Source organism: Pteropus alecto, unplaced genomic scaffold, assembly GCF_000325575.1.
Source record: "Pteropus alecto unplaced genomic scaffold, ASM32557v1 scaffold40, whole genome shotgun sequence".
Classification (NCBI taxonomy): domain Eukaryota; kingdom Metazoa; phylum Chordata; class Mammalia; order Chiroptera; family Pteropodidae; genus Pteropus; species Pteropus alecto.
In genome coordinates this window covers 19,122,745-19,131,252 of record NW_006431919.1, presented here as the reverse complement: position 1 = coordinate 19,131,252, position 8,508 = coordinate 19,122,745, and the positions used below count along the sequence as shown (strand labels likewise).

Genomic DNA, 8,508 nt, shown 5'->3' with positions numbered 1-8,508 from the left:
AGGCCCGGCCGTGGCCTCTGAGTGTGCGTCGTCGTCCGCCCCACCCTGATACGTGCATCTGGTCCGGTTCATTCTCTGAGGCCACCTCTGGGGACAACAAATCCCCTTAGTTATTGTTTGTCCGAGAGTCTATTTCTCCTTTTTTTTTTTTTTCGGTTGAGGCGAAAGCCATAAAACGGACCATTTCGTAGCGTGCGGTTCGGCAGCATTCAGAACCTTTATAACCAATATCTCTCTCTGGCTCCAAAACATTTTCATCCCCCTCAAAAGTCAACTCCACACCCGTCAGCTGTCACAGCCCCTGTCCCTGACCCCAACCCCTTCCACGCCCCCTGGCAACCCCCGCCCTGCTTTCTGGCTCCACGGGTTTGCCTGCTCGAGGTGTCGTGGGCACAAAGTGCATGCAGATCGTGAAGCGTGGGTTTGGGCGAGGACCCCCAACCCCCTTCTCCGCCCTCTGCCTCCCCTTCGCCCGCCTGGGCGCCCAGGCTGAGTACCAGGGCATCATCCCTGACTTCCGTCTTGCCTTCATCCCTGCATCCAACCCGTCCGCAAGGTTGGTGGCTCTGCCTCTGAGATGCCCCTGTCTTGGGTGCGGCTACTCTCCTTGGCCGCTGCCACATCCGGGTCCTGGCCAAGCCAGCACGGTCTCTCGCCGGGACTTTGGTGACCGCTCTGCACTGGCTTCCCTGCTGCCGCCAGCCTCCTCCCATCTCGTCCACGCTGCCCGGTCTTACTCCCCTCTTGGCTCGCCCAGCCCTGCGGGGCCTGCACCCCACCTCTCCAACCTCCTGCGTTACCCCCAGGCCTCCGTGGGTACCTGGCCACACCGACCCTGCTCCAGTGCCTCGGACACGCTGACACTCCATCTTGCCCGCGATCTGCCACTGACCTGGACATTTGTACCAGGGCACGGATGTCGGTTCTGCAAGGGGGCCCTGCTTGACCCCCAGAGGCAGCTCCCCCACCGCTCCCCTGGGCCCTCTGCGGAGCATGTGTTCTCCCTGGCATTGTCCTTGCTCGTCCGAGTGCTGTGAGCGCAGCCTCCACCCCGACAGGCACTTAACACTCATGGGACTGAGTAAATGCACATCAAAACGGTCGCCGTAACAGCATGATGCTCCATTTGCCGGGCACTCGGAAGGTGCCAGGCGGTGTTCGGAGCACTTTGCACACCTTATGTCTGAGCTCTGCCACCGCCCTGTCACGCGGGCACCGTCACTCACGTCCGTCTCATCGATGAGGAGATGGAGGTTTATGTCTTTTGCGACTTGGCCAGAGTCCACCGCCAGCCATGGGTTGGCCAGTGTGGGGGAGGCCTGGGGAAGGGGTGTTCAGGGCAGGGCTTGGGCTGGGCCAAATGAAAGTTCTGTCTTGGTTCTTCTGGGGGAGGTGAGACCCTAGATTGCCGGTGTTTGCCTGGGGGGCCCAACACTCTGCCACCAGGGGGCAGGATGGGAAGGACACGGCTGGGAATCAGACCCTGCGTGTGAGTCCCTGGGGTGGCTCCGACTTGCTGTACTACTTCTCACAAGTTTCATACCTTCAACGTCCCAGCAGAAAGGTGAGGAGATGGGCTTAGCAGCTCAAAAGTTTCTTCCGGCAACCGTGTGTGTGTATGTGTGGACGGGGTGGGAGGGAAGGCGTCAGGAGACCCTGAAATATTAAAATAGGAGGGCTCTGGGTAGAAGCAAAACTCGGCGGTCACCCCTCCCACGACATCCCAGAGAGGCAGCCCCCCTCTCCCCTCGCATACCTCCCATGGCGGGGGGCTCACTGTCTTACGAAGTGTTTGTCAATCAGTCACAGCCACCGAAAGCCACTGTAGACCCCTACTATACACTCTTACCCTGCTGCAGAGCAAATACATCGTAACACATGCACGTTGCATGGAAAATATAATTTGTATGTAGCCATTGAGCATATTGAGCTGCCCCTGACTAGCTGTCATCGGGTTACATTTGTTGATTGCCGATTAAACACGTATTCCTTGCAATTTGGTGGTCTGCAGATATTTCTGTAGGTTCCCAAAAAGCTAAGCCCCCAGAGAATAAGTCTAGGTCCCTTGTTCTGGGCAGCCCTGCAGAGCTCCTCGTTTTCTGGGTTTTCACCTCCCTGTGGTAACAGCCCTCAGGCCCGCCACCGGGCTGTCACCGTCACCGTCACCAGCAGCATCTTCACCTCCAGCAGCAGCCGCCGCTGCTGCCACCCGCCCCGGGCACTAGAACTGTCCCCACAGACACCATGGCTTCCTTTCTCCCTGTTCTTCCCCCTGACCTCAGTCCAGGAGGGTGTCGCCCTTCCAGCAAGGTACGGCTTGCTCTTACCGGCCAAAGTCCTCAGCCTTTGGGTCACCTTGTCACCTTAACGATATCAGCAGCAAACTTCTAACGTTCGCCAGGAACATTTATGCATGCTGATTATCTTATGTAATCCCCCGCCCCCTCCCGCACGTCCACGGCGCCTCCACGTGCCCACGAGCTCATCTGGAGTCTGACGGGAGAACTCGGTGGAGCAGTCCGGGCACCCGTTGGTACCCCATTTTGCAAATGTGGCTCAGAGAGGTCCAGCGCCCAGGCTGAGGCTACACGGCTGGTCGGAAGTGGGAAGAGGCCTGTCCCGTCCACCCTGCAACAGCCTGCCGGGCCCACGGCCCCGTGTCTCCCAGCTCCTCCTGTCCCACCCTCAGATTTTTGCCAAACTCATAAAATAATACCAGTGCTATTTCCTTTTACTTAACGTTTTTTGTTTTTTGGTGTTTTTTTTGTTTTTTGTTTTTCCCCTTAAAGTGATTGCATTTTTTGTTTTTTGTTTTTGTTTTTTTGTTTTTTTTCCCCTTAAAGTGATTGCGTTTATGCAAAAGGAGCTGCTTTATCATTGCAGTCACCACGAGGTTCACTTCCTTGGGATAGGTCACCCTGAAAACACATGCCCCAGGACACGCACACACCAACCTGGCGGCTCTCCTCACAGCTCCTGCTGTGGGCAGAGCCCCCCCAACAACCCCCTCCCTGTCAGGAAGGCAGACGGCCCGTGCTGCGGAGGGGAGCGTCCAGGACCCCGCAAGCCACCTCGGGACGCCAGCCGCACTCATGGGAAGGGGCCAGGAACCCCTGTGAGGCTCGGTTTCCCCACTCATGAAACGGGGAGGGTGAAGGCACGGTGCTGGGGCGGGCGGCGCCTCAGTAAATGCCACCCCCCCACCCCGGCCATCTTCTGGTCTTTCCTCAGAGATGCTGGATCTCAGGTCGCCCCCTTCCTGTGAGAGAAGGCCCGAGGCCGCCGGACGGGGAGCCCTGCAAGAGCCTCGCAAAACACAGGACCTTGGAGGGCGGCGAGCGCGGGGGCGGCTCGCGGTCAGCCCTGGACAGTCTGCAAGGCCCGATGGGACCGCGCTGGCTTCGGAGGCTGTCCTCCTAGCCTGCCACCGTCGTGCTGGCCATTAGGCCCCTGATGAGAAAGTCTCTCACGGCCTCCACGCTGGTCCTGCTCCCAGCTCTGCTTCTCACCAGAGGCCACTTGAGCCAGGCGACTGTGCTTCGAGCTCAACTTCCCGCGAGACGGGAGTAATAATGCCAGCTGTGCCAGGGTGTCAAGAGGCTTGTAGGGGTCAAGAGCAAGAAGCTTCTGGAGCCTGCTGCCTGGGTTACATTCCAGTCCCACTGCTGGTCTCTGTGGTGGCCGGAGGGAGCAGTGCCTTGGCGTCTCTGCTCGATGTGCCTCAGCTGGAGGGACGGAGGTCATGAGAGTCCCTGCCTTACCTGACTGCTGTGAGGGACAGGTGGGCACATGGGCCTCAAGGCCCGGCGCTTCCTGAGAGCTCGGTGGGTGTGAGCAGGCCACGTGACGCGCACCCACTCAGCACGGGGCCGGCCAGACCTGGGAGCCCGCTTCCTGCAGCTCCTCGTCCAGCTTCCTGTCCCTCCTCGTCCAGCTTCCTGTCCCCTCCTCCCGTCGCACGCTCTGTGCTCCGGCCACCCAGAGAGTCTCGCCCTTTCTTTCACTGTCCACATACTCAGGGAGGATCCTGGGGTGAGAAGGTTTTTCTCCCGGGGCTGAGAGTGGCCGCGATGTCCAGTCCTTGCTGGAGCGGTCGACTCTCCTTTCTGCTGCTTTGGAGGCTGGGAGCCAGGTCAGGGCGGCCACGTGCGCCTGGAGACTGAACCCACGGGGCCGGGCTGGCCACAATCAGCCGCTCCGCCTGCTCTGATCCGTGACCAGCTTGGCTCCAGCTACCTTTCCCTCCCTGCCACAGCGCAGGCCCACGCCCTCCTGGCAGCGCCCGCATCAAAGAAGCCAGCATCAAAGAAGGGTGGAGCTGGAAGGACCCGGGAGAGGCAGCAGACGCCCCCGCCTGGTTTCAGATGGGGCAGCTGGGGCCCGGGGAGGGGCAGCGGCTTGCCTAGGTTCACACAGTGATGACCGGTGTAGTCACGTGTAGAGCCCAGTTCTTTCAGCTCTTAACAGATAGTAAAAAAAAAAAAAAAAAGATCAAAAGGAACTTTCAGATGTGCTAGGAAGAAGCTGGGGGTCGCAGCCCTTGAGACTGAGCTGACAGGGAAAGCCCGGGTAAGGCAGACCCCAGAGAGGCCGTGCGAACGCTGATTGGCAGAGGACACAGCCATGCAAAGGACTTGAGCAGGGACCAGCTTGCCGCTTCGCGGACATTGTGGCCAGAGCAGAGTGGGTGAGGAGAGAAGGCGTGGGCAGGGCCCGATCGCGTACAGCTTCTGTGGGGTTTGCACTTCAGTCTAAGTGAGGGAACGACCCAACGAAATTTGAAAGGACGACTCTGATCTGAATAGACGGTTCTGCAAAGAAGATACGTAAATGGGCAACAGGCACCCGACAAGATGTTCACATTCATTAGCCATCAGGGGAATGCAAATCAGATGCCACGATGACACCACTTCACGCCCACTAGGGTGGCGAGAATCCAAAAGCCGGAGAAGTAGCACGAACGAGGAGAAGCAGGGGCCCGACCACACGGCCGGCGGGAACGCGGAACGGCGGAGCCGCTTCGGAAAACTCCCTGGCAGGAACTCAGAAGGTGGAACATGGCGTTGTCACGTGACCTAGTAATTCTGCTCCTAGGTTGCACACCCGAAAGAAGCGGAAATATATGTCCTCGCAAAAACCCGTCCACCGGCGTCCATAGCAGCGTTACTGACAATTGCGCAAAGAGCAGAAACAACCCAGGTGTCCATCGCCTGATGAGCAGGTAAACTGTGGCCCCTCCACGCAGCGGAACATTATTTTGGCCATAAAAAGGAACGAAGTATTGACACGTGCTACGACATGAATGAACCTCGAAAACATCATGCTAAATAAAACACGCCCGTCACCAAAGGCCACATGGCGTACGCGTCCACCGATTCGCTGCGTCCAGAATAAGCACACGTACAGAGACAGAAACGGATGAGCGGTCGCCTGGCGCTGGGTCCGGGAGTGGCGGGAGTGACAGCCTGTGGGGCGATGGACTTGCTCTGGCATTGGATGGTGGTCATGGTCGCGCAACTGTAGAAGCGGTTGACGCGTGCACTTTAAATGGCGTGCGAATTAGAGCTCTATAAAGCTTTTATGTTTAAAAGCCGTGGGCGCTGCTGGTGCAGAGCGGATCTGGGCTTCGAGGGCCCTGCACCCAGGAAGGAGCCACCGGGGGCGTGTCTGGGGCTGCCTCGCACGGGCTGATCACTGCCCTGGAGCGCCCGTCCCTCCCCACCCAGGGCCGTTGACCTTTTGGACAGTATAATTCTCTGTCGTGGGGGGCTGTCCTGTGCATGGTGGGATGTTTAGTAGCATCCCTGGACTCTACCCACTAGGTGTCACCCTCCCCCCGCCCCGGTTGTGACAATCAAAAATACCTCCAGACATTGACAAAGGTCCCCTGGGAAGCAAAACCATGCCCAGTTGAGAACCGTGGTTCGAACCTCCCTCACTCACTTGGTGAGTTCCAGCCTGTCTTTCTAGAACTATCTCCCTCAGTATCTCTTCTGGGGAGCCTTCACCCTTCAACCTCTGAAGTCACATGGTTTCCTAAACAACGCTCCCATCAGAGTCCCGAGGACACTGTTGACACACCGCTCTGTAGAGGTGGCGCCTTTGTACCCCGGGGTCCCCTGCATCCCGCACAGAGCTTGGAACTTTGGAGGTCAGTGCTGAGCCAGCTCATCACCTGGACAGGACAGCGGGCAGGGCAGAGAGCACTCACCGCCCCCCAGGGTTTCTGTAATAGGCACATGAGTGTCAGCCAGTTGGATCAGTTGACCTTCCCGTCTCTGGTCGGAAGGGTGGGCTCTGGATTTCGATGGCCTGGGATTCAGTCACGTGAGACACCAGGCTGGGCAAGTGGCTGAATGTATGTGACTCTTGGTTTCTTTTCTGTAAAATGGGGTATTGCTACTACCTACTTCACGAGGTTATCGTGAGCACACAGTAAGAACACAACAGATGCCAGATATTATCAGTATTAATGATTTAGCGTCCCTCTTCCTTCTAACGGGCCAGCTGGGCCTCGACACAGAGGGGGCCCTATCGCTGACACGTATCCATGTGCCAGCCCCGTCCTGGGTGCTGGCCAGGAGGAGGCAGGAGTGGTGGCTTAGTTATAGCGTCCCCAGAAGCCAGACACTTCTATGTTCGCTGATTGTTAAAGTGTATGCTCACCGCATAAAACCTGGAAAGTTCAGAAATTATGAGTCAGGGCACAAATCCCCCATAATGCCACCACCCACTGGCAAACATGGTTAATGCCCTTGGGTCTATTTTCTTCTAGGCTTTTTTTTAGTGACCGCCACCAGTTTGTAACCGTGCCACACACATGCCATGCACAGCGTGCCCCCCCCCATTCACTAAGCGCTGTCCGTTTTCAGCAGCCACATGGCTGTCTCCTGATTTACGTAATCGGTCCCACATTGTTGGACATTTAGGCACTCGGCTTCCTCATGAATATGTCTGCATTTGGAAGAGCCTCGGACATATTCCGCTCATTTTGTTTGCATGTGCTCTTCTTCTCTAAAAATGTTTTTGGCAAAGGAACGTCCCTAGCCTTTCTGGACATCCATTTTCCCACCAGCAAGGATTTCCTCTCCAAGGCCGAGCTAAATCCTTGGGATTGGGTCTTAATCCTATTTCTCCTTCTCCGGGGTGTCAGTGGAGATGGACCGCAGCTGGCCTCATTTTTCCCCTCGGATACCTCGTCTGGGACGGTCAGTTCAGTTAGTCATCAGCAGAGGATGGAGAACGGAAAGTGCCCGTGAAGGCAGGAGAGGCCGAGGTTCCTGCAGACGAGGTAGCTGGGACATTGAGGGAGAGACGTCGGGGGGATGGGGCGGGTCCGCCTGGCATCAGCCTCCCGCGTGGCGGTGAGCAGTGGCCTTCCTGCCTTGCAGACCCCTGGAGGAACCGCCCGCGAGGGCACCCCAGCCCTGCTGCCGGCCTTCAGCCCCTTCCTAGTGCAGGTGGGACAAGAACCCCACGCTGATTGGGTGGTACCTACCAGGTGCCAAGCCCCATGCTAGACACCTTTCGCAGCCTTATTTTGGGGCTGGCGCGGTACTTTTAGAAGCCGTCCAGAGCCGGGCAGACCTGGGGCCACTCCCAGCACAGGCACGTCCTACCAGTGTGGCCCTGCAGAGGTCACAGGCCCTTTGTGAGCCTTGGTGTCCTTGTCTGTACGCTGGGGCCTAATGGCACCTGCTTCCCAGGGCTGCTGAGATGACCACGGCCACTACCGGACACGCAGCACACCAGGACCGCACCGGGCAGGTGCTGGAGAAATGCTCTTTTCTCATTCTATTGAATTTCCACCCTCTCAGGGTCAGAGATGCTGAGACATGTATTTAATGACCTTTCGTGACCTACGAGGGACTCGTTCGTTAGTAGGTAGGAATTCATAACTTTCTATTACTAGTCAGGAAACCGAGGCTCGCATGGATAAAGCCAGGACTCTCCACAGGTCCGGAAGTGTGGTCTCACAGCTTTCGCATCTTGGAGATCCATGGGATGTGTGTCTGGTTTGGGGGCCCCTCCCCCCAATCCCCTGGGCCCTGCTTCATGCCCAGAGGGGACACTGACCACCCCTAGGCAGAGGAGACCAGAGGGGACCCGGCGATGACAGATGAGTTCCAGGGAAGCGGCAGGCTCCTGGACCGGGCGCCCCCACCTTAGGTGTGACAGCCGCCATGCTGGGGGCGCTACAGCCCCCAGGAACTTTCCTGTGCCGCCTCCTCATCCTCACGGCCATCTAGCAAGCCACTTTCAGGGGAGGAAACTGAGGCTCGCTCAAGGTCAACTGCACGATTTAAACAGAAGAAGAGGAATTCCTAGCTGCAGCCACTTTTCGGGGCTCACCCCACAAGCCAATCGCTCACCGGATGCTCCCGAGGACTCCCGCGGGGCGAGCGCCGCGGTTCTCGCTCCCGGGCGTCGGGCATGGGGGCGACCTGGGAGGACGAAGGCTCCCGGAGGACCTGGGGTCCCTCCCGCCCCGGCGCCCCCCCCACCCCC

At 58.2% G+C, this 8,508-nt stretch overlaps 1 protein-coding gene across 1 annotated transcript in view; it reads right to left on the bottom strand.

The window, feature by feature from the left end:
- Positions 1-1,645, bottom strand: part of HRH2 (histamine receptor H2) — an 11,053-nt gene extending 9,408 nt beyond the window's left edge. The window contains exon 1 of the mRNA XM_025042994.1: positions 1,544-1,645. The gene's annotated coding sequence lies outside the window, so the exon portion shown is untranslated. The remainder of the gene's footprint in view (positions 1-1,543) is intronic.
- Between the last annotated feature and the right edge of the window lie 6,863 nt (positions 1,646-8,508).